Here is a 26,063-nt window from a genome sequence, read left to right as displayed (position 1 = left end):
AGATAAGTGTTCCAGAGCTAAAGTTACTAATTGGCCAACTAGGGAAAGCCATCTGCATTTTAAAAGGCTGCATTGCCTGTTGGCTGACTTGTTTCCATCAAAAACATGTTTTCCTATGTTTATAACCAAACAGATAAGAGTTGGCTCCTGTACCATCATTAATGTCATGCATATTTACCTAAATCAGAAGCAAGAAATGGCTGCATTGCAAGTAAGAAAAAGGCAAAAACACATAAGACCATATAGAGATGCTTAGTTGCTCATCTCGGTATTATTTATTCGACTGGTAGATTAGGTCTAAAAATAAGTTAAGGAAAAGGGAAAGGATGAGGCATGAAAGGGTGTTACAACTCAATTTGTATGGAACGAAAATCTTGTTAAGCTCTCAGACAGATAGCCACGCACTGCATTTCAAAATGATGGAGGACCACCCCCTCCATGTCATAACTGAGTCATTTATGTAGTGAAAACAGACATTAAAACCACTATTAATCACGAACAGCTCTTTTGACAGAGAACACAAAAGCAGCCAAAGCCTTCATTATTTTTGAATCGAGTTTGTCAGGCAACACAGACCTGCAGATTCCTAAAAATGAACCTCACTGTCCAACTCTGATTCACCAGAGATACGAACAATGACAAGAAAAATGGTAAGAAACTTGTGTGTGTTAGAAAATAGTGTACACTTAAAAAAAAAAAAAGCTACACCCAACCTGCTATGTAATGACTACTACGTCTTTTACATACTGCATTTCTGAGTTTTATTTGAAAGGGAGAGCCACTAATCAAAGTTCACAGCTGAAGCCTAGTGTTTTGCTAAAAGTAAATTCCACTCAGGCTGTGGATTAAAATTACAGAGACAAGAGTGCCCCTGTGCTTAACCAGGTGTATAACCCAGCACCAGCAGGAAAAGGAATCCATATCAAATAGAATACCTCGTGTTTTGATATTTAAAGAGGAAACATGCATGAAAAATGCATCAAAGCTCACAGAGGTGGACCAAATCCCTATAATATCAACATGCATTGTACACTGTGTACAGCCTGACTTGATGGTCAATAGGATCAAATACGAATATGACCTAGGAATTGTGATTAATTCATCTCCTTCTCTCGCTGGGCATGTGTGTGTCTACTTGCTTGATAGTATATGAATGTACACATTATAGATGACCACCACACACACCCCCCTTTAACTGGATGGGAAGGACTGCACTGTGGTATTTATCGAGGTATCTGTGGGTTAATAACAAACCTGTTCACTGACCTAATTATGTTCGCATTACACAGATGACCTCAGCAGGTCCCTCAACTGCATTCACCAGAAAGAAAAGAGACCTGCTGCCCCTGGACACGGTCCACTGACTTAATTGAACATCTATTCAGCATAATAATAATAATAATTTCTTAATATACAGTGTCTACATGATCCTTTGCTGTGCTGTGTACAGACATCCTTCACAGACATGAAATTAAAAAGCTGCATGGTACTCAAGACCATGAACAAATACAATACATACTACAATACATATTTGTAGCTGCCATATTATTAGTGGATCCCTCATACGTGGTAACCTTTAATTTTACAGCTACTGCTAGTCTGTACAGCAATGTCACTTATTATAAATTGCATATACTGCATTTCTTTTTATTCCCCCAGAGTAAACCAAAAGGGATTTCTGGTAGGTCTGTGGGCTCTATTTTTGCATTGCTAGCTTGTAAAATCTATCTCTGTAGCGTAAACTGTTGTGACATGCTTGAAGTAGCCGTCTACTGCATGAGCTGAGAGGGGGTATTACCTTTACAGATAAGTAAGGAAAACCCTAGTGCAGAACCACATTAGCATGAATGTTTCATCTGAGCTTGCACATGCGTGCACATAAAGATGACCCAGAATGTATCCTATGTAATCAAGATCCTGGTGATGATCACTTCATGTGTGAAATAGGTCATGTTTGCGACCAGCAGTGAGGGTCTGGATTAAGTGCAGTCAAGCACTCTGAAATTCTATATGGACTTGGCGGCTGGCCAGGCTCAGCACTCTTACAGATGCCCTGCTAGCATCTGCTCTGCTGACCCTACCTATCTTTTTCTAATTATGTTCCCGTGTGTGTGCAAGGTGTACATGGACCTCCAAGTTCATATAGATTTTGTGACAGTCAGCCCACATATTCACTAGAGCAGAGTGCAAGTTAATGTGTGTGTGTGCATGCGCGCGCGTGTGTGTATGACAAGGAGATAGGCTTAAAAGAAAAAAAAGTAGCAACAAAAAAAAAGTGTTGATGTTATTTTTGCTGGTCTGTTGTGAGGATGCAATAGTTTCCAACACAGCGAATAATAGAGAAAAATGAAATGTCTCGCTGAGTGACGGCTGCACCAAAGTCACTGACAGAAACAGAATTTATATTAAACTGCACAATTCAGCTTGTTTCTACAGCACGTCTGCTGGCAGCCTAAGTGCAGCATTTCACACAATAGATCTAGTCATTAGGGGAATACATTTCCTCTTTCCCATAAAGACACCACTGCTTGTGCTTAGCTAGTCTCAGTGCAGCAGTCCAGGTGCAGAATAGTCAGGCAGACAGTTTCCTAGTTCACCCCGAGGCCTGGTGTCTGCTGCGCATGTCCAGCCGCATACCACCATCTCGAGGCCCCGGGCTGGTTTAAGGCCTGCGTTGTATCTGCCTTGGACCCTGAAACGTGACAGTAGGCAGAATGACAGGAGATGGAAAGGAGGGCAAGGCACTGTAGGGAGGCAAAGGAGTGTGTGAAGTTTGTACCCCCATCCTCTCCATGTGCACTAACGAGAATGGGTACAAGAGGAAGGGGAGAGAGGTCAGCAACCTGGGTCATGTGAGTTGCAGATTGGAATTCCCGGAGGGAGGGCGTGGTGAGGCGCAGAGGATACAAGGGTCAAAGTCTGACCCATCCCATCACTCACCCCCCTGTGTAATCGCAAATAGCATTATAAGCATGGTCTACCCAAATACCACATCTCCATTTGCCTGATTATTTCATTCCCTCCTTTTAAACTGTTTAAAAGCAGGAAAGATACAGCAATCTTGCCTTGACTGAACCAGCCCTTTTTAGGACACCCGCTCTCCCTCAAGGACAAAGTAGAGGCAGATATGATGTGTCTGTAAGGTACTGGAGTTCAGCCTTAAGGTAATGCTGGGGCGTCAGGGCGTGAAGTTCAGAATAACACGTGCTACAAAGAGCAGCAAGGGAGGGTCCCTCTGTAGCTGCATGGCCCGTGAGGCCATGCAGCTTTCAAGAGTTGGCTGCATTCCTTTCATTACAGAGTTACAACAGTTAGCAAGGGAGGATGACAGCCAGGCCTGTTTTGATACACACAGAAATCTTTACAGACTGGAAATGTTGGACAAGAGAGAGTCCATATGGATTGAATGGGATGACCATGACTGAAAGCTATATCTACGGAGAAAGAATTTTAAAGTCAGAGTCAGAAAAATAGTTGTGATGGAAATAAATGTTGAGTTGAAGTGCAACACTGTTAGCAAAGGCCAAGTATTTTATAGATTATAGAGTGAAAGAAAAGTGTAGTAGAAATAATATTTCTGATAAAAGAAGGAGTATGTTATCACTTTTCTTAAGTTGCTGCCAAAAGCATCAGATATGCCTCAGAGAATCTCACACAGTACAGTGTGAACAGTGCTAAGCAAGGACAAACTAGGAAGCCGAGTTTCCCAGAAAACCTTCTGGTTATATAGTAATACACACTCAGGAAAGGCTGGGAGTTGACAGAAACAAAGGTCATGAAATAGTCATGAAGTGTGCAGTGTGGTGATGAGGATTATGATGACGACAGAGAGGCAGCAGGGAAAAAAAAAAATCTCTCTCCTGTATTCTCGAAGACTCAAGAGTGAATGACCCTTCCTTTGTCTTCGTCCACAGCGTGCCCCCCCCCCCCCCCCTTACCCCCGCTTGGATGAATTAGGTCTGCAGCTAGTTGTACTTCTCTAGTCTCACCCAGACCATTATCATCATCATATAGATTTCCGATTCCCATCTGTCAAGAATCCCTTCTCCATCGCCCGCTCCCATTTTGCCCCTCCTCTGGAGACTTGCTGTCCATTAGTAAGATACTAGGGTTGTGGTCAACGCATTGGGGCTGTGTGTGGGTGTCAACAGTCCTTCCACTGATGCTGCTTCCTGTTCAGGGTGGGTCGGCTCGCAGTGGAAAGGAATTAATTGATATGAATGCTGAGTTAGAAACAACTCATTTTAAACATCACTTAACCAGCGATGCGCACAGACGTGGGTCTTACAGTGACTCAAATATATAATGTATATGCATCTATATGTAAATGCCTCCGCACTTCACATTCACTGCCCTTTACACGAAGTGCTCTGTGGCGCAGTGCATTCAGCGTAACCACTTAAACAGAAGGCATTTGCCTTTTCCACATATGCAGCATATCCATCAATCACACACCAAACAGGAAATACAAATACCCTCACTCTTTCCATCCATTGTGTGCATGCATCAACAGAAGACAAACACTGCAATCATACCACTGCTAACATATTTCACATGTGGCCAGGCAAACAAACCGCACAAGCACACCCAACTGCAATAAATGATTCCTACAAAAATACTTTTGCACAGGCTGAATCAATCGACCTATAGCTCTCATATTTCATAGTAAGTCAAAAAAAGTAATTCCTATAAACTCATTAAAAACATACTTTGATATGACAAACAGAAATATTACCACAGCAACCAAACCATCACATAGCCAGGTCCCGATTCAGAAGCGCTGGTTAGCGCTGACTCGGATTATGGTCAATCTGTGGAATAGCTTCAGCTAGTCACATCTTTCCATTTGCAGGATCACATGTGGTACACTTTGTGCATTAGCATGATCTGATGGAACAGTGATATAACCGCATAAAAAAAAAAGAAAAAAAAAGGCAAATATTATACCCCCCACAGCCTGTCTCAGTACATATTTGCATTCCACAACATGTGCACTGAAACACTAATGGGAATATAATACCCTCAAAAATGATTAATACCTCCATACATTGAAAAACACCATCATTTTAATTACAATACACCTTAACATTAACTGCAGCTATATTCTCAGAAGACTCCTGAGCATTATTAGTAAGTCACTCCCATTTCCTCTGATGGACCCCTGAGGAGACAATGTTCCTGGACAAACAGGAGGCGGCAATAAACAAAAACTACTGAGAATAAAATAGCCAGAGCTAGGGCTGGGCTGTATCATACCGCTCACGGTAATACCGGTGTAATTTTGGGCAACGATAGGAAAATGACATATCGCGATAGAATAGGGGCAAAACGCGCATGCGCAGTGCCTATGTTTACATACGCACATGGCGGCGACGCAGAATGAGAAGAGCGAAAGTGGATCGTTAAATGAAACGGATGAACCAGAATTGGTTTTTAAAAATGCTGCAACTTCAGTGGGACTGGTTTAGCTTTCGTCTGTCAGATAAACAACAAAGCACTATTTTTGGTAGAGCATGCTAGCGGGCCGTCGTTATTACCGTGTTTTTTGGAAGATACGGCACACTTAAAATCAATCCTTTGATTTTTCTGAAAATCGACAGTGCCCCTTATAATCCCGTGTGCCTTGTGTATGAATTCTGATTGTGTTTACTGACCTCGAAACGATTTTATGTGGTACACGGTGCTCGAAAATCTGTCAAATGTTTCAGTACGACTTTGCTAAGCTACGAAGCCGCACCGCTTGATGGATTGTCGGAGCATTACGGCTATCGTAGGCAGGAGCCTCGCGGAATGATACGTACTGTGCTTCAACATAATATTACCGTATTGTGTGTGTATAACCTCTTTTTAAGTTTTGTGGATATTATACATGGTTATGCTGAGGATATGTCGGCCAATTTCCACTGGAAATGCCTTTTGGTTAAACTGTCAGCAAGGAATTTGCATTTGCACTGTTAATTTTTTATAACTTTAATGCACATAAAAAACAGCTGCTTGTTTAAGTGAAAATACATTGATGGGTTTTTGCACTAATAAAGTTGTGGAGTTGTAAAGTATTTTGTCTAGTGTCAATTATATCGTCAGTTATATCGTTATCGCAAATTTTGAAATGTATATCGTGATAAATATTTTTGGTCATATTGCCTTGCTCTAGCCAGAGCAAAGAAGACTGCATTCACAGTCCAATCTGAATTTCAAGACTACGACTAAAGATTTGGAGGAGCTAAAAACCAGGAAAGAGCAAGGTTCAAATGGCATGACAAAAGGAAGACTTTATGGACAAATCATTGCATTTAAAATATCTTTGTGTATCGGACTGTTATTGAAGCAGAAAAAAAGTAACGCTCACTTCAGGGTTAACAGCGAGAAAAGTTGCCTGATTAACAGATTAATCTACAGGATAAATGAAAATATGAAATTAAAATGATCAATTGGCTTCAGTCCAGATGTGTGATGGAGCCAACTGAAAGCACTGCATTTTTAAGACACACTCTTTTACATTTGCGTGAGAAATTCCCTGTTCAACAGGCTGTACAACAACAACAAAAACAACAACAGCAACAACTGGTGCTTTGCATGCAAGGTCAGAAGGACAGATGGCCTGTGTTTTCCTTTGGCACAAAAGTTTATCTGTGGACCTTCGCTCTCCCTGCTTCTTAATTCCCTCCGCCTGACATGAACTGGCGTACTTATTTCTTTTAATGCCCTTGACCCTTGTGTAATTTTACCTTCGTCCTTTTCTTTCTATCCCCCTCTCTTCATTTCTTATCATGCCTCCCTCTCTGTCTCTCAGTTTTCTTTCTCCCGCAGCAGTGCCTAACCTTGCAGCTGGGCCTCTGTCAGACTAGCAGACTGTCTGCTGGTGATATTAGCATACATCTGATCCCTGCTCCCCTGCTAGAAGGCTTGTCAGCATCAGCACAACTGTATACACACATTTAGACATCCAATACAGCCGCCCTGTCCTCCTAGCCAAACGTGATGCAACAGCACAAACAAAAACCGACAAACACGAATATAGAACATACGCAAATATATCCAATGCACAAGGCAGGACGGAGAGCATTAAATGCAGACACGGGGGCAGGCTTTCAGAAAGTAAACAAAAACATGGACATACGTGGCGGTTTTATACTTAAATCTGACAGCATTTTGCAGAGAGCGGTTAGCAGGTGGGTTTTTAAACTCAGCTGGCAATCTTCCACCTGAATGAGCTTCCAGATCTAATTACTAGTGTAATTGGTTTGATGGTGTGTGTGTGTACGCCTCATTTTAGCACTAGGGATGACCTCCATCTCTCAGCACTGACAGGTGGATATCATGTGCCTGCATTTGTCTTTGCTAATAAACACGTCCATGTGCCATTGCATTATGATAAACTATGAATGTAATAAAATGACACCACACCAAATAGAGTTCCTCAATTTAAAAAAAAGTGCATAAACTAGGAAAGAAGTCGTATGCACCTGATGTGTCTGAAAGAACGGCAGAGCCAAGCAGAACTTTCTATCCTTTACATCCTAAATAATAGAACATAGCCGACTTTGTGCTCTGGCCTCTGGGTTGAAAGTCTTTATGTAGTAAGAGAATGTCTTGATAAAACAAAATAATGCAATTTTGTAGATTTTCAATAGCTCGGCTCAGTGACTCACACTTATTCAAAACTGCAATTCCACTCCTAGGCACAGAAAGCTATTCACATAAAATAATATGATTTGTGAGTGGCAGATCAACTGCTGACATTACCTTCCATTTAATTGTCATTATTAACCCATTTTCAGCGGAGCGCTCGTCCTTAGCTGGAGTAAGTGCTTAATAGATGTGCTGGGTGTGTTTTCCAGATGGTGCACAAGACAGGAAAGCTGTGTGCACTCACGGAGCGATGCCGCTGCCACCAGAGCTTAATTTTTATTACTTTATCAGCCGCTGCAAAGATTTTGACAGCCAGAATAAGGTCTGCAGCTGGGGGCAAAGGCTTGATTGCAACATTTCTTTGTTTTTTTGGCGTTACTGGTACAGCTTCAATTGTTTTGTCCTAATACGAAGGAAAGTTTCAATTGTGCAGCATATAAGCAGTGCACATGTGTGCATCCTCTGCATTCCCTGCTTCCTGCTTTGGACTGTTAAAGGAAAGCAAGAGGAGACCAAACAAGTCTGGTGGCTGATTTGACGTCAGAGACCTAAAGCCAAATTATACAAAGTATATCTATCTTTCATTTAGATTTCCTTGAGATGTGATAGGAGCTCGAAAGGTTCTTTAATTGACTTTCTAAACCAACCCTGAAAAGAAAACAATATATACATTTTAGAGTTGGCCTCTATGCAGGATATCATCAAAGAGAGAGACGTTAAAAACCCGCTGATACATTAAAGACACGCCATTCAGAAAATTGCAGCTGCCAAGGCTTTTACATGTGAACATTTTTCACTTTGACATTAAAGAAATACAATAATTTCTCTTCAAATCACAGAGAGTATAAGCACAATGCTGCTAAACTCTTTCCATCTGTACTTGTGACCTGCAGGCTTTGTATATAATTATGCTCTATGATCCCTACAGGGAGCTCTTACATCAGCCAGAGATCACCCAAACTGTTACTAGGTGACAGATGGTCTTCACGCACACACAAAAAGCCACTTACACCTACAGCATATGCTCCAACATAGATATGGCACGTTCACATCTAACAATATACACAAGCCCTCTAACTCACATGCTCACAACTGTCTGCTTACACATTGAACGTTTAAATAAACTCCCTCCCCCCCCCACACACACACACACACTCCTCTTTGCCACAGAAATGTTCATGCACTGCTGAATCTTGAGACCAATTAAAAAGGAAAATGACAGAAACGGAAAAAAAAGGGGGACTGAGGGGGAAGTGGAAGATGATTTAAAGCTATTTCTACAGAAGGCTGCTGAAGCAAAGTGGTGGCTGTGAAAGCGGCGCAGCAAGCCTGCGAATGCCACATTGCATGTGGTGGTCTGTTCTTGTCATGTTGTCATGTGTGGAGTCTAGGTGCTAATGGGCTAGCCTGGACAGCGGCATCCTTGTAGCATCATTGCACCCTGCCAGAAGCAAGAGAAGACAAACTAGTCAATAGTTGCCACCTTCATTCGCATCTCCAGTCAATTCTTTCTGTCCTCTCCTGCTCGGTGGAAGGCTAATAAAGCAGACAGTAGTAATAAAAAGGTACGCCTGGACAAAGCACCGCCAACTGCTTTTGACAGGCTCCCTAGAATTAAAGGCACAACCCAGATTCAAACAATAGTTGGAGACAGAACACCCCAACGCAGGCTTTGTTTGCGTAATTATTTTTTTGTTGAATTGGATGCTTTTTTTGTACTCTTATACTGATCGGCTGAGCTAGGGATGGTGAGAAACGGCTCATTGAAATGGAAAAATTGATTTGAAAAGTACAAATGGTTTGTGAAAGCTTATATTGACGCCAGAGTTAAATTGTGTTTTTCATTTCGAGTGTTTCAAAGAAAAAGATAAATTATTTTCCATTGGTAAATACAACCTTCCAAGAACTTGGGTGTACCACATTATAAAAGAAAAAGAAATGAGCCAAAGAAAAGAATCACAGTTTTTTCGAAGTGAGTGTATTGTGAGGCGTAGGTGTGCGCAAAATCACAAATGAAGTATTAAGAAATATTAGGGAGGAACAAGAAGAGTTTCCAACAAAACAAACAGAAGAGAAAGAGGAACTTTGTGCTGCAGCAGGGAGTTAACACAAGGAGCTTCTGGTAAGTGCTTAGAACTTGCGGTTGGCTAATGGTCTACAGACAGGACGACTTCATCGCTCATCTGTACCTCTTACCGCTGCCCTAACAAGCCTCAACATAAAAATCACAGACAACCACCTTCAATGCTCTTGTGTCCTCAGCCTTACCAACCACTGTCTCCTGTCTCTACTGCCATTCACTTTTAATCTTCATGACATTTTTCAACTTTAAATTGCTCTCCGGTCACTTTTGACATCTGCTCAATCATCAACTCAGAGACTTTCCATGACTTCAAGCAACTACAGGAGAAATAACTGCTGGTGACAGGAAGTAGGCAAAAGATAAACTTTTCTAAATTTCCAGGCAAGCAACTGAAGCAATGACCAATGAGAGGGAAGAATACCGATGATTGGCATATGAGCTAGTAATATATACATTAGTGGGTCACCTAGGCAACCAGAGCCTGGAATGTTGTTCTGCTTCAAAGCGATGTGCGATGAGTGAATCGCTTCCAGTGTGTATGCAGCTTTAAACCACCTAAACACCCAGAAGCATCAAGCCTGAGGAACAGAAGAAAACGGCTTGATGGTCTCTCTATAAAACGCACACACACACACAGAAAAACTAGGGGATAGGTGGGGTCACTGCAGAATGAAAAAAAAAAAGATACAATTGAAAACACCTGAACCTGCCTCCATGTCAATTAAAGATAATGACTTTTTACTGGCTGCTACAGTAACCAACTGTTGGCACAAAGGCAGATGGTTACAGAGGTTTTTTCCCCCTCTTTTCAGTGTTCTTTCACTCCCTCTCTGTCTTTATCACTTTCATTTTTTCCACCAGATTCACTCTCTTTTTCTGCCCTCCTGCCTGGCTCACCAAAGTGCAAATCATGCACGAATAATAGAAAGCCAAAGAGATCGGAGCCCGGCTCATACTGATTTTGGGGGTTGACACTAATGCAGGTTTGATATTATATACACAGTATATATAACATCTTATATCAAAAAAGGGAAATGTCATGGTTCTTGTTTATTAACTTTGCAACAGTGCATCTCACAAACAGCTTGACTGTTACACAAACTTCAGGCAATGCTGTACATAAAAGTTACCTTGAGCTGCTATAATGGACAAACTAGGTGAGCACACCAATATCGAAAACACCCTACCCTCCTTCTGCACTCTGTTGTGGAATGTGTTCAGCGCATATCGCACCAATGGACCAATATCATCTGATAACACTGGTTCACTGGTAATTCTGTCAAATTAAACTTTATCTGTGCTTTTTCTCCTTTATGGCAAGAACTAGAAGTTGTTGAGTTTAATATAAAAGCAGTGAATACAACAAACTACAATATATAGAACACAGTGTTTAGCCATATGTAGCCTGTAAGCTCTAGCAGCACATGAATATGTTAATCTATCACCTTTTGGAACTCTTCTAGCTGTGCTTATGTGTCCGTATGTGGGAGTACCACCCCTGAGTTCCTTCCCTAGTCTGAATGGAGGAAGCTGGCAGGCTCTGGGGCAGCAAGTCCAGAGGTTACGGGGGTTGTGCTTGGTCATCCATTTTAAAGCAGACAGACACTGGTGCGCCATTACAGCTCAAGACTTTGCTACTCTGCACTGAGCTGTCTGCAGCTGCAGCAGTATTAAGGCCCAAGGCCAAGCTTTGCCTGACGAGGCTCGCTAAGAAGCCTCCACTAACTAATTGGTCGTGTCTACATTACAGTCAAATGGATGCAGTTTTTCAGGCTAAGAGTCAACGTTTTAAAATTACAGTTTAACATTTTTGTAGGAGTAGGATCATTTAGTATTTTACACATACAACCACAAAAAGAAAATTGTGATTAATTCACTGCCTTCCTTTCTAATATTCTCAATAGGTCTATGGCAATTCTATTAAAAGTGGAATAGTGTGAGTATAAAATCAAAAGCAACAGTAATCACACTGCCAATGGATGTATGCAATAGGTGGTGACGCTGTAATAGGGAATGTCCTTGAGCGGTAGCATTTGAGCACACAATTAATATTTCCTTTCACTGCGCATCTACTTCACCTACATGTTAGCTTGTTCCTTTTTTTGTTAAACTTAATAATAATAATATCAGTTTTGAATGAGAACGATGCATAAGACAAACTAGTGTAGCACTCCAGCAAGTCTCACCTATGCACAGGATTTGTTAAGTGGTTAGTGTGCAAAAATCACATATACTATAGACAGACTGATTTTAAACAGTAAAACTGCACCATACACAGTTTTATAGGACCAAGATAAAAATAGCTAAAAGTCACATGAGCATATTTTGTGGTCATCTAAGTCAATATTTGTTACTTCCTTGGCAAGAGATTATCTGATTGGTTCTAGATTTACTTCCCCGTGTTTACAGCAAACCTAGAGGTCAAAGTCTGGATTTTTTAAAACAACCTTGGAGGCCTCAAGGTTGTGAAACCAGGAGTAAAGGGTGAAGTTTAACTCTGCGATGCTGCACAATCGTTAAAGCTCGCCAAACACAATGGCAGTCCGTAAACACGGCTGCAGCCAGAAATAATCAATCGTGACCCCTGTTGACCTCATCCTCCTCTTCATTTGTAGAAGTTACAGAATTCAATCTTCTTCAAACTAGTTTCTGTGCATTGTCTGCTGTTCTCTCTCCAGGCCTGGAGGAAGAAAAAGTCAGGAAAAGGCAGCGGTGAGAATTAGACCATCCTCTCTGGCGAAACAGGAAAAGAACCAGGTTGGATTTTACAACAGTTCTCCTGGACCCAATCCAAGTGTTCACCCCTCCCATCTCTTCCATTCTTATGAAAACTAACACACACCTACACACAGGCACACACACACCATTAAATTCCCGTTCTAAGCAATGATGCCAAGACTCCCTTTTCACTTTTCCCCTCCTCTCTCCACCCATTCCATCTCTTCCCTCTGATTGGCACTGTTGCTTCACACTACCTCATGTCCCAGGGTTCTCATATGAACCCACTGGCCAATCACAGTGGCTGATAAGGGTCCAAATTCTCTCTGGATTCCTGCCATAGGGTAAAAAAAAAAAAGAAAGAAAGAAAGAAAGAAAAAAATGCAGCTCTTCAAGCTGTGTTTTCTTCACATCACGTCTCTTATTAAAAACATACAGGTTAAACTTGAACATTCTGGTAACACTTTAACAAAATAATTACAAAAAAAAGAAAAACTCATATGGTTTATGACTCACCACAGCAAGCTATGATGCAGTATTAGTTATGAGAAGGGATCACCTGAAAATTATTATTGTCTGAATTGAATTGCTTGCTATGAGGGAACTTATGTCCAGAAATAGCGGTAAAAAAATATCTTTTAACAATGTTCTTAAAGCATGGAATGATGTCACCAGATGTTTAGTTTTGTCCAGTTGGCAGTCAAAGTCAAAAGAACCACAGACGATTAATCTTCGTATGTTTTTTTTAGGATTACAAGAACAACTATACAAACAGATTGTATAGATCACATTGGTTACATGTAAAAATGAGTATACGCCATACACCGACGAAAGCCACAGGAGGTTGCAGACAGCCCGGAAGAAATGCAGAGAACTTTAAGATTGTTATCGTAATGAGTTGCTATTGTTTACAGAAGGTCGCACTGGCCCGACACAAGGCCATTATGACACACAGAAATGAACCAAAGGAACATGCTCCCGTCTCTTAAACTGCCCATTCATAACAGCAGCAGGCCAGTATTCCTGCAGCCTCTGTACCTGACTGTGTTTCAAATGCAACACCACTCTCTATTAGTGCTGACGTCATTTGAGATAACGCTCACCTCACAAAAGATGCACAAATGCGCACATCCGCCAAGGCGTAACATCTTTAAGCCTTTCTAATCCTTGATGTGTGAGTACTCCCCCCCCCCCCCCCCCCCCAAACAAAGAAGGGGGCCACTTACACACACTCACCGTCTCACACACTCCATCTGTCTCTCCCTGAAGATGCTGGTCTGTCTACTGATGAGCGCAGGCAAGGTCATTAGTGTGACTGTTGTGTGAAGGTAAGGAGGGATTATTTTGCCACCGGCCACTCAACACACATCAGGGGACTTAAAGTTCTCTTTTTTGTCCTCTTTATCTCTCTGTTTCTTTAGCAATCTCTCCAGCGTACTTTCTTTATTCCTTCCCTTCTTGTCTCCATGGGGATTTGCACAAAGAGAGCCGGGGAGGGGAGGGAGGAAGTAGGTGAGAAGGCGTGAGCCACTCAACAACTTTTTCTCTCTCCCCCCCTTCATACCGAGAGATAAGAGAAATATGTGTGAGCTGCGTGTGCAGAGCTTCGTCACGCAAAGTGATCAAATGACCTTCAGTGAGCTCATTCATAAAGTCAAGCTACAATAGCAGTGGGGTATGGCTAAACATCTAATAGTGATAAAATCTAGTGCGAAGGAGGGTGAAAAAAGGCCGGAAAGAAAGGAATAAACGAATTAAGCCCGCTAAAGACTTGTTTCTAATGCACTCTAGAGAGTTGCTGCCATGGTAGGAGAAAAGGTACAAAGGGAGAGAAAGCCCGATTTAGACTTCTATGGGAAATTTACATCGTAACTAGAAACCACGCTTACCCCTACGTTGTAACCTTCCCTGCCGTTCAGTTGTGTGGGTTTTGTTGACCTGACGTCAGGTTGCAGCGCAGGGCTACGGGGAGTTTCCGGTTAAGTTATGATGTAGATTTCCCGCTGAAGCATAATTTAGGCATAAGCAAGTCAGTGAAAGTGAAAGAATGCAAAAATGAAGAGCTGAGCCACAAGCTGAAGCGTGTTACAGCCAGAATCTTCCTCCTTCAATTTACAGACTACATTACTATTATAAGCTCCTATTGTACAATAATCTTTAAAATCCTTGTCGCACGCCAATGGCAACAAACTGCTCCTGGCCCCAGTCCCACAGTCCACTTCGATGTTTAGTTTTTCCAAGTGTGGCTCTTCCCTCAGTAGAAACAACCTACGATGGGAGCTAAATTAAGGGCTTGACACCATCAGGGGAAAATGATAATGAATGAAATGAACTAAATAAGTAGAATTTAAACACAAGCGATGTGGTGAGATACCACGAGGTCAATCAGACATTGTCCAGACTGGTAAATATTGCCCCGTTTAAATAAATCCACTACACTGCTTATTAAGCCCTATCCCTTCATCTCCCCATTAACTGGTCTGTCTGTCTGTTTGCTGGCTGCTCTACACAATGACATGTTTACCTCCAGTCAGATTCCCATTTAGATCCCCGAAGAAGCACAGGGAGGTGAGAGAGAGTGTGTGTGTGCGCATCTAACAATAACAGAGAGGCTTGTTGTAATTTTGTCATTATCACCTGTACCACTAAATGCTTTTCATAATAAACAGCAAGGTGAATTAGTTTAGCCTGACGCCTGTTTTTTAGAGTATTATCACTTGAAATATAATGAACAAAATTGTCTGGATGATAAAAACAGTAGCTGTTTAATGGAATAATATGACAAGTATCCTGTACTCTAATATAGTAGGGCTGGCACATACATATAGGTGTCAGATTATCCAACTACACATGTATCAAAGTAGGGCTGCCACAAACAATTATTTTGATAGTCGACTAGTCACTGATTATTTTTGCGATTAGTGGACTAATCAGATCATCATCCATTGGACGTAAAACGTACAGCTTACTGCACCAGCAGCATCTGCTCTTATAACTATCATTAGCTTACAGCTTTGAGTGTTTAAGGTATGTGCTAACTAAAAATAAAGACAAGATGAGAGTTTATTAAATTTTAATGAAATTTGCAGATTATTTTTTCGGTTGAGTTTAATAAACTCCTTGCTATCTAAAATATAACGGACACCGGAGTAAATTCACGAGCATCTCACACTTCTGATAATCAGTTGTCTGCTTGACATTTATTCAGCTGTGTAAAAACTATAACTTTGATCTCAGCCAAACAGATTTACTCAGGAACAAATAAAATACTAAAAATAGCCAAACAATAACATTTTTAAGTTATCTAAGTGACTTATATATCATGTTTAAACTGAGTAGCGAAAGACGGCGGTGGGTTTGAAAACGATTTGCCGGGAGTCCGGTGTTCTCACGGGCTCTAGTGAGCCGTGCCCCCGGCTAGCTATCGAGCTAGTGGGTAACAGACTCTCCGAAAACGTGGGAGCGCTTTTGAAAATATGTGGTGTCTTGATAAACTGAGCAGATATTTGAGGTTTACACAGCTACATTCTCGCCTGAAAATATGTTAAACGTTTATTTTGTGACCCAGAAAGAATAATAAGTAATATCAAAACTAACTAGCTGCCTCCATTGTTGACAACTGCGCTGGGCTGCTATGAATTCTGGGACACAGCTTCTTCTTCTTCGGGGTTTAACGGCAGCTGGCATCCTTGTACATGCAGTGCTGCCATCTTCTGTTTCAGTCCGTTATTACACTCTTAAATCCTACTACTTATTCTTGCGGCTTTTGTGATCTTACAAAGCTTCAAACGACGCGTCGACTATTAAATTAGTCGTCGACGATTTTGATAGTCGACATAATCGTGACTAGTCGACTAATGGCAGCCCTATATCAAAGCTAGTTTTAGGCCCGCAAAAATATTAAATGTGATTTTACCTAAGCAGAAAGATCTGCATCACAAGGAGGAAGGTGTGACTCTTTATCAGAGCTCAGAAGCTCTGCATCCTCATTTGCAAACATCCTCACTTTCCAAGATTACACTAGTAACATTTCCATCACAGCAGGATGGAAAGCAGAACAAATAATAACTGGAAAATGCTGTAAGCCAACCTTGATAGGGCATGAATCTCCAGTGATAAGTAATCTTGCTGAACCTCATGAACAGCCAGTCTACAGTGAAACAACATACCACCACTGCACCCAGAGCGATGCCTGCCAGATGGGGAACGCAACAATTTATGCACAGTCGTGCTAGATTCGTTGACTCACCCAGAAATCAGACCACACAACCGGAGCACAGGTTCCTACATTGACTGTCTGCAAATGAATCAGCATCCATGGAAATTATTGGTGAGGTTTATCAGTATAACAGCTCTGACTGCCTTATCATAAAGCATGTAAAGGTTTTTTTTGCATCCCACAACAACCTGTGTACCACCCACTGAACACAAACCACAACTTGATTCATCTATACGCAGCAGAGAAGCTGGGGTTTATTATCTATAACCCTCCACGTAAGTGTGCACAATGATCATACTCTGACCACTGCACTGAGATATGAGTTTATGGCACACTTTATGGGCACACACGTCACTGTATCATGAATGTGTCTGTAGGCAAATTATCCAGCTTCTGCTTTGACAGCATTTTCGCAGAGCTCACTTCTCACACACTGAGGACAAAAAAAGAAAATCTACATGCCGGCAGAGGAGACACCCTTTCATACTGATTCCAAACCAACTACACAGACGCTCACGTAATTATCCAGGCAAATGAAGAGAGAGAAGCCGTTTTTTCTGGTGTGTGTAGTCAGATGTACACATGGGTGAATGTCTAGATGTTCTACGCACAGCTTTAAGACATTAATCGAAAGTGTTAACGCATATTCTCACACATACAGCACGTAAACATCTTAACGCCCGTCTCGGATTGTTTCATTCAATCCACATTAACAACAACGCTCGCCCACACTGACTGTCTGTGCACCAAACATGCAGCGCTTGTGGTATAATAGGAGAACACGCAGCATAAAGACAGCACAAAGGCAGCTGGACCTGACTAGTGACAACACTCCCATTCATCACCAGGCCCCTAGAGACTCCACATCCCTTCACAGTGCCAGCAGTCATCCAAGTACACACACAGGCTCAGCGTACAACGGCCCATGTCAGCATCACACCCAATCGAATAGGGTTACGTGTGTGTGTGTGTGTATCCACATATATTATTCATCTGCATGCGAGCACATGAAAGTGTCTCTGCTAGCAAAGATAAGGGGCTTCTTTATTTCAGCCTTTCGCCTGTGTGTGAATGCATGCAAGCATGCATGCATGTTCTTCCAATTGTCTATTAAACAGACCATTTACAAAAGGGAGAAGTGGAAACATATAGAGATAACAAGAAAGGGGAGCAAAATGGGTTCTGGGACAAGGAACAACAAGATGAGGCAATAATAGAAAAATCACTTAATAGACAGAAGAATAAGAGAATATAGGAACAGGAAGGAAATGAAAGAGAAAGCGAGGCTTGGAGATGGGAAAGAGGGGGCTCAAGGGGGCTTATCGTTGTCGTATTTTCATTTTATCGTATACATCCTTGAATTTTTGCAGAGATTTGCAGGAATCAGACAAGTACAGCCGAAGAAAACACAGTATATTTTGCCATCCTATCCTAGCCTACGCTACTAAGCATTCATCCACCCCATCAGCGCTAACAAGCCAATCCTGTCGGCACTCACAGTGAGCTTTATTTCATCTACAGCGCAGTCAGCTTCCACAAAACCAAACATGCATGCTGGCACAGGCACAATGAATTATACCCATACAAAAAACAAAATCAGGAAGAAAGACATGAAAGCAAAAAAATCATCCTTTTCATACCGAAATGAAAAGATAACCCAAAATTTCTGGGCTCTCTTATCATCCACCATCTGTCTGCACCAGGATGAACACAGTGTTGTCATCAAATGGGCGGCAGGTGGAGAAAGTGGGATGAGATGCGGTAAGGGAACAGGTGTGGATTTGAAAGCACTGCTGAAGCTGCTCCACCTCCATATTCACAGGTGTATTTGTATCCGTAAAATAGCTGGTAGGAATGAGCAAGGATCACTAAGGAATATGGTGGTGCTAAAATTGTGAACCTTGGATAATTAAGCGTTTAACCCCGCCCCCAACTATTCATTCAAGCGGTTACAAAACAACTATTGGCAATTGTAGTTACTACTTAATGTTAAAAATTCCCCTGCAATTGGAAGTCATTTCATACAATTTATTACGTTTCTGGGCAAATTATAGCCGGCTGCCAAACAGAATGTCTTTGTTTTAACTTTCCAATAGATATTTCTTTCTAAAGTTTATCACGGTAAGCACGCTGCAGAAGCGCAGCGCTATTTTGTACAAGTACTGCAACCACATTATTCGCCGGGGAATCTGGATCTTATATTTTTCATTTTTAAAAAATATTTAAATCATCAATCGCTCCTCTGTTGTGGTGCCATTTCACAGACCACGCCTATAATAATACTGACCAGTGCAACGATCAGAGCGTTCAACCCCAACTTATAAAGGATGCACAGCTGCAGGTCCCACGGGTTCGTACAGATTCTGAATTTGTGCAGTCATTAAAAGGTGAAACCTATGGAAAGAGACCCCTTTCCATATTCTACATGAAAAGCTATTAAAGGGACGCATGTATTAAAGTGGTGCAGTGCAGGGATTCGGGGATTTGTCATATTTGAGCACAAAATCTCAGTCTGCTTATGGGTGGAAACAAAAATGGCACGGCAACTGTATGAATAATAACGTGTATTCAAAGATACACACACTTCCACGGGCAGAAAGACACTCATAAGCGCACAAATACCCACAATAGAAAGTCGGTCAGTGAATGGAAGGAGGCAGGCAGACTAGCAGGTGCTGTGTTGGTGGAAGATATGGCTTCTGTCCACCTCAGCATTTCTAAACACTCAGTTATCTTCCCCCTCACAGGAGAAGTGGTCATTTCTTTATTCTTTTCTCCTCTGCATCACACTCCTTTCCTCATTTCTGCTTTTCCCCTTTGCTCCAGCCTTCTCTCCTGACTCATTTATCTACTCCCCACCTCTCTTTTTACATCCTTCCCTCATAGCCTCTATCTTTTTTCAGCATTTTCCTGCTTTTCCTTTTCCACTCCACCCTTCTCCTCTCCATCCCCTCCTTCCTCCGCTCCTTGTCGTCTGCTGCGCTCTCAGTGGAACAGTCCATTCAGCAACAAAACAAAGCTGCCTACAGCATCACACACAGGCTAATCAAGCAAAACAGAATGCAGCAGCCCTGAGATCCACTCAACAGTACCATGATACCGGCCGGCAAAGAGACCAATTCAGGGGTAGAAGGTTTACCTCATCAGGAGACGATGAAGGAGGATGCACAGGGACAATAACGTTAATGTCGTCTGTTACATTTTTACAGCTTATAAGAGCTGAAAGTAATTTCCATCCTAGAGGATTTGGCAGTGTTTGCCTTTGCTTCATCTAAATGAATGCAAATATACTCCAGCACCCGTAAGAGAGAGTGAAGAGAATGAGTTTGACAGTGCAAATGACCATGAGCATTATAGGTTAAGATGAGGTAAGATGAGGTGGGAAGGAGGGCTAAAGGAGGATATGGAGGAGAGGCAGAAAGATAATGGGGTGAAGAAAATTCTCTGACAGGTCATCGACAGTGAAGCAGAGCATTCATGACGATGATGAAACCCAACAATGGTCAGCTGCAATCTCCTCCTGGACAGAGGATGAGCGTTTACAAGCTAGCACGGCAGCCACTCCTCTGTGGGAGGGTGTGTGGTGGTGGAGGGAACAACTGCTGTTCAGCTTCAGTAAAAATAAAGAAGCTGGTATTGCAAGATATGAAGATAGGAGAAATATGTAAACTTGCCAAAGCAGCGACTAGAGGCTGCATCAAAAGCTGATGTATTAACGAAGCCTATTTAAAGCTATGTGGATGGGTGGATGAGGGATCACTCACATAGCTACAGATAAATGTTCACATTTATTGAAGAGCAGACTCTCTTGCCATGGTGGGATTACGGAAGAGAAGTGTTGTCATTAACATGAAAACATCCTCTTTTTACTGGAGGGGGACAGAAAAACAAGGGAAGGCTGTTTGAAAGTGCTGCACGGGTCGAAAATTAAAAGAAGCCACACCTGCCAAGCTCGCTCACTTTTCTATTTTTAGACAAAGCAACAATTACTGCCTCATTACATTTTCTAGTTTATGCACCTTGTCCTTTATGAACTTTATTACACATCTGTCAATTTAGAGAAGAAGCTCATTTGCATGGATAGGAATATAGAAATCTTAGGCCCTGAACTGTCTTTAATATTCAGTATTTCTCAAAGCAGAGGATACTATATTCACCATTTGTGTTTTATTACCACTCTCAGTAGAATCTCACCAGCCTTGTAGCTGCTGTAAACTGTCACATTATCCCTCTCTCATCTTGACTTACTGCTACTAGGAAACCTATCCTGCAAAAGTACACCGAAAGGCTACTACACAGCTGATAGCTGCTACATGGAGAGAAATCAGCAAATACTATAGAGTATGTAGCACATGTCAAAAACACATGTATGCATTTGCAAAACTTCCCCTCCAAGATGTAGACAGGACAAGCACAAGCTTGATAAACCACAAATAAGCCAGATGAAAACGCCTGACACTCTTCTGAAAACACCCTGCTGGGAGCGTTTGAGAGCACTCTGGAAGCTGTGATGCCTTAATTGATACAAAAATGTCTAAAGAAGAAATATGTTGCAAGTACCCGTTTCTACCTGAATGCTGCTTAACTGGTAGACCAACGGAACAAAATGAACAACGTGTTCCTCCAAGCATTATTTTTCATAACACAATTGCAGCAGTTTGGGGATGTCATTTGGTACAGACAGACCAGCAGCAGTAACTTCTCCTCGAATGCTGTTAAGTGCTTAGAAGTAGGGCCTAATAGTTGGTTGTGTACACTTTGTCCCACCCCTCCTGTACTGTGAAGCCAGGTAAAAAGTGATTGTAACAAGTTGTGCGTTCTACCCAGAGTTTAACTTTCTTTTAGCCCAGTGGAGGTGTTGACCTGTAAATGTTCAGCCATCCATTTGGATAGGAAAGACATACAGTGCTCACCACAGAAAAGACACTCTGCTTCATCAGATGTTTCTGATGTTTTAGCATCTTGTAAAAATGCAGGATGGCGGCCTTAAAAAGAAAAAACAATGCTTTGGTGTATAGGCTTTTTAAAGTGCCAGGAACAGGAACGTTCCTTTGACGCGTTTTGAAGTCACAGCTGGAGTCAACAAATTAGTTGGAAATTTTTGTGATTATCTATCCTAACAGTAGTCTAGGTGTAGATGGAAAGAAGAGCCACGAGACCAAGCTTAAAAAAAGAGCAGGCATCAGTGAAAACACATATGACAGGGTAAAGCTGCTAAAGCGGCTAAAGCAGCTTAAACAGTGTGCCGTACATGAGATTTGCCAATTGGATGTATAGAAAAAGTATCCGCTCAAACAACTCCAATGGATGGTTTGCGATATTGAAATATAAGTATATAGATGAATTTATGGGGGGTTAATATCCATTTATAATATTTCTTTCTGAGGTTTACCGTGTGACCTTTTTATTTCTTCTGAGGATATCCTGCTGATGCTAGATGGGAACAATTCAGTGCTCCAAAGAAACTATGCTGATGATGGGCAAGTTATTTGTGTTCAAGGTTTAAGGTTGTCCCGTAGGCAGAATGTTTGGGTGGGATTGAAGTGTTAAAAGGAAAGAGTGGGATGGTAGGGAGGAAGAGAGAGCAGACTGTGCTGCGAGGAGGAGGAGGAAGGACGATGGTAGGCAGCAGATAGGACAGCGCAGCGATGAGACGGAGAAGCACGGGTGATGGTGTGGAGCAGTGGAGAGTGTGATGGCAGGATGGGATTTGAGTCTTTTAACTTCATTAGTTCCGCCTCAGTCTGGGGTCTGTAGATTATGTCTAATTAAGCAGCTTAACATGGCTTAAAAAGCACCACACAGAAAGCACAAGAGCCTTATCTGTCAACCTGCTCAAACGATTCTCCGCTTCTCCTTTCATTCCCGTGGCAGGCTAACATAAATTCTCTTTGCATGGCCTTTATGCTAGAGAGATTAGAGGCTCCAACATCGGTGTGAGCTGGATAGCTAACAGCTGCAGTGATAGCAGTGTGGGCTGTGGAAACAGGGAGCTTGTGTGGTGAGGAGTGGGGAGACAGAGGGGCAGGCAGATGCTTCCTTTCAGACTGTGGGGAGAGACAGTCGATAAAAAGGGTGGGGTTCAGCGAACAGGAGTCATCCTGAGTCCTGTCATTCTAATCTGCGTTAGTACTCCAGTAAGAATTAAGCCAGTCTGCACACTATTAGGTGTAATAAGACATAACTATTACCCTGCAAGTGGAGTCCAGGCGACACCCTAAAATTACAGGTGACTTGTTGCCTTACTGCAGTAAGGCAAAAAGAGCAACACTGCCTACAAAATGCACACTTATTACTTATCTTTTGCTTTGAGAGCATAGATTTGTTGGCTGCAACAGCCTTGTATAAAATAATATTCTATTTGTGGTAGCAGCTGTGAGCTGTAGGGTGGGTAGTTCAACTCTGCCTTCTTGACTGGCATAAAAGTTTGAATTAACAAAAAAAGGTCAAAGCATAAAGCATAAAAATGTATATGATACACAATTTATCAACACACTTGTAAACTAACTAATTTGAAAATATAACATTTAGATGGACATACATATTTATAATATGGAGTTAATCTAATCTGGTTGCTCCCTAGCAGCGGCACATTGCCTGGTGTACTGCTCTTCTCCTCTCATTAGCTATAGCTTTTTCTTCCTGACCCTGTCTTTGCATCTCCTCGAGACGAGCCCTTCGAGTCTTTCAAAATACTTTGCAAAATGAATCTGGACTGAAGGATCAAACATTCTGTGTTAAGGTCAAAGAATTAACGTTACCGTTATCCACTTTCACAAGCAGCAATACCGACTAGAAGCTATGGGCTTAAACAATCCAGGTGTAGCTTAACATTAATATACACAATGCTCTGCCACCTTCTGCCACCTCTCATTTTATTTTATATTTTGCTTCCAAGGAATCAGACCGTCTTGCAATTTTTAAAAATGGCCTTGAACAACAGTTCTTTGGTCTTTTGGAAAGTCTTTTTTACTTATTTTCAGTCCAGTCTTTGTACCTTACCATTTTCAGAGAACTGTTTCACCAAATGGAGGAATGTTTTGACAAAGCCTTATCAGAAATCGTTTCAGTGGAAGTGTGGATGTCAAAAAAGCCATTCTTCAGAAAAGAAAACAGGGTGAAAAGTCTAAAGTATGCCAAATTACACAAAAACTGGAAGGAAAATGAGTCCCAACAGGTTTTATAGAGTAATGAATTTAAATTGGAATTTTTTTGGCTCAGATCATTGTCAATAAGTAGGGAGAAGTTCAGGAAAGAGTTACAACAGCTAGTCTGTAAAACACAGCAGAGGGTCTGTCATCATTTAAGGTTGGACTTCTGATTGTGATCCACCATGCAATACCATCTAGAAAGCATCAGATTGGCAACAGATTAATTTGCCAGATTCATAGAAATTATCCCAAACACACTGGCAATGCAGTAAAAGCATACCTGGACAGAAGAAAATTTAACAGAAGAAATACTCCTGAAGACTACTTAAAGAAATTACAAGACAGCTGCCTAAGAAAGTTCAGGCTGTGTTGAAGAATAAATGTGATCATACTAAATATCGACTTACACACTCCCTTGAACTGTGAAAACTCTTTTTGCCTTATATTCTGAATTTGTGTGTGTTATTTCAATAATTCTGCACCTGTTTTCTATTTTGAACACCTGGATAACTATTGCTCAATACCGCTCCTGGAAGCAAAATATTTTAAAAAATATGATACATATACAATATATTATATATATATATATATATATATATATATATATATATGACAGGCAACTCAACACGTTTGCCCAGTACTGTACATATACCTTTATCGTTACTGTTTCTTATATCCTTCCAGTCAGAGTAATATTGACTTGAATGAATCAGTTAAATCTGTAGACAGCTTCGGAATACTGTAACAACACTTAGTGTCTTGCGTTTTTCCATTTAGGAATTTAGCAGCCTTCTTCTTGATCATTGCCACCAAATTTATGTAAACTTTGGCCGAGTCCAGGAGAAAATTGAGTAAATGGTAAGAATTATTTATTGCAGCCATAATGCATCTGCAATGTTAACTGTGCTTTTGCCCTTAGCTTGGACTCAACTGGGGACTGAGTACAATTGTTTGTGCAACAGCAATGTCCACACGTCAAGAAATGTGTGTTTACCCCCAACACAAAGGCACCAAAAACAAATTCCTTCAGATGATTAGAGTTTTGCAGCGCTTATCTTGCTAATGATCAAAGCCAGTATATGATTCAAAACTTCTACTTTAACTGCAAACACTCATAAAACAGTTACAAAACAGTGGGTTGGGTTATAGTGTGAATCATGTTTAGTGAAACACGTCATGCTAACAGTATAGCCAAAAAAAAAAATCATCTCATCATAAAAGAGGGAGTTTTAAACATTCCAAAATTAAAACGTACAGGTATGGCAATTTGTTCAAGAAATATTTGTAATGTATTTCTACTAATGGCAAAACATTGTATTATGTAAGGCTAAAAACCAGCACTAGCTGGTTAGGTAGTACTTTGTACTAAGATGGTATGAGTCACTGCAGCACACAGTTTCCCTTCCGTCTGACATAAGAGGAAAAAAAGAAGTATAAACAGTAAACAAAACAATGGCAGAAGCTCTTGGCAAGCGACAATTAGAAAGCAGGATGGCCATTTGTTTTTAGCCACAGCACAGACCATTATTCTTTCTAGCTGCACTTATGCTTCCTCGCTTATGACGTCACAGCCACCGGCATTAAGAGACACTGAGGCCTGGTCCCCAAAGCAAGCGGAGATCATGTAGCTTATCCTGCAGTGCATTCTGGATCATTTCTATGCTATGACAGTGTCCCTCAGTGTCTTTGACAGTGGTTTAAGGACTCTGAGTGAGTATTAAAACACAAATAATGCATGTATAATGCTAAAGTGGCTTCAGTAGCTCAGAGATATTCAACAGAAACAACAGTGATCTCTCCCACGGCAGCATTTTCTACAAATCTCCCTTTTAAATTGAAATGTGCTCGCGTGTGGCGTCTCCACCTTTCACCATACCCCACCTGCAAATTGTCAAGACACAGAAACTATGGTACTTTGTGACATCAGACATGCCTGGCTACCATATGTCACTACAGAGCAGAAGAATGCTGGCAGTTTCACACAACTGAGGAGGAGTTAGACTGAGCTGTAACAAAACACAGGAGGTCACTTGGAGTTTGGCTTCGCTCAGCTTTTCATGCCAAGCAACATTCTCAACCTCAGGCAAGAGTGCACCCACACAGCAGGCTACAGGTAGACAAAAACACTCCCTTGTTTTTTTCAATATCCTTCTCCCTCCCAAATCTTCTTTATTCCTGTGATATCTTTTGTGGCACAGGTATGCAAAACTAAATCCATATGCATAAAACAGTTCCCCTCTAATCCGCAAACACCCTTCTT

General features: G+C 41.4%; 1 protein-coding gene across 1 annotated transcript in view; it reads right to left on the bottom strand.

Annotated features, from left to right (window-relative positions):
- Positions 1-26,063, bottom strand: part of arhgap35a (Rho GTPase activating protein 35a) — a 66,081-nt gene that overhangs the window by 28,987 nt on the left and 11,031 nt on the right. The gene's annotated exons all lie outside the window — the stretch shown is intronic.

Source organism: Neolamprologus multifasciatus, chromosome 14 (assembly GCF_963576455.1).
Source record: "Neolamprologus multifasciatus chromosome 14, fNeoMul1.2, whole genome shotgun sequence".
In the NCBI taxonomy this organism is placed as follows: domain Eukaryota; kingdom Metazoa; phylum Chordata; class Actinopteri; order Cichliformes; family Cichlidae; genus Neolamprologus; species Neolamprologus multifasciatus.
Note: the sequence above shows the minus strand (reverse complement) of the source record. Positions and strands in the feature narration are given on the sequence as shown.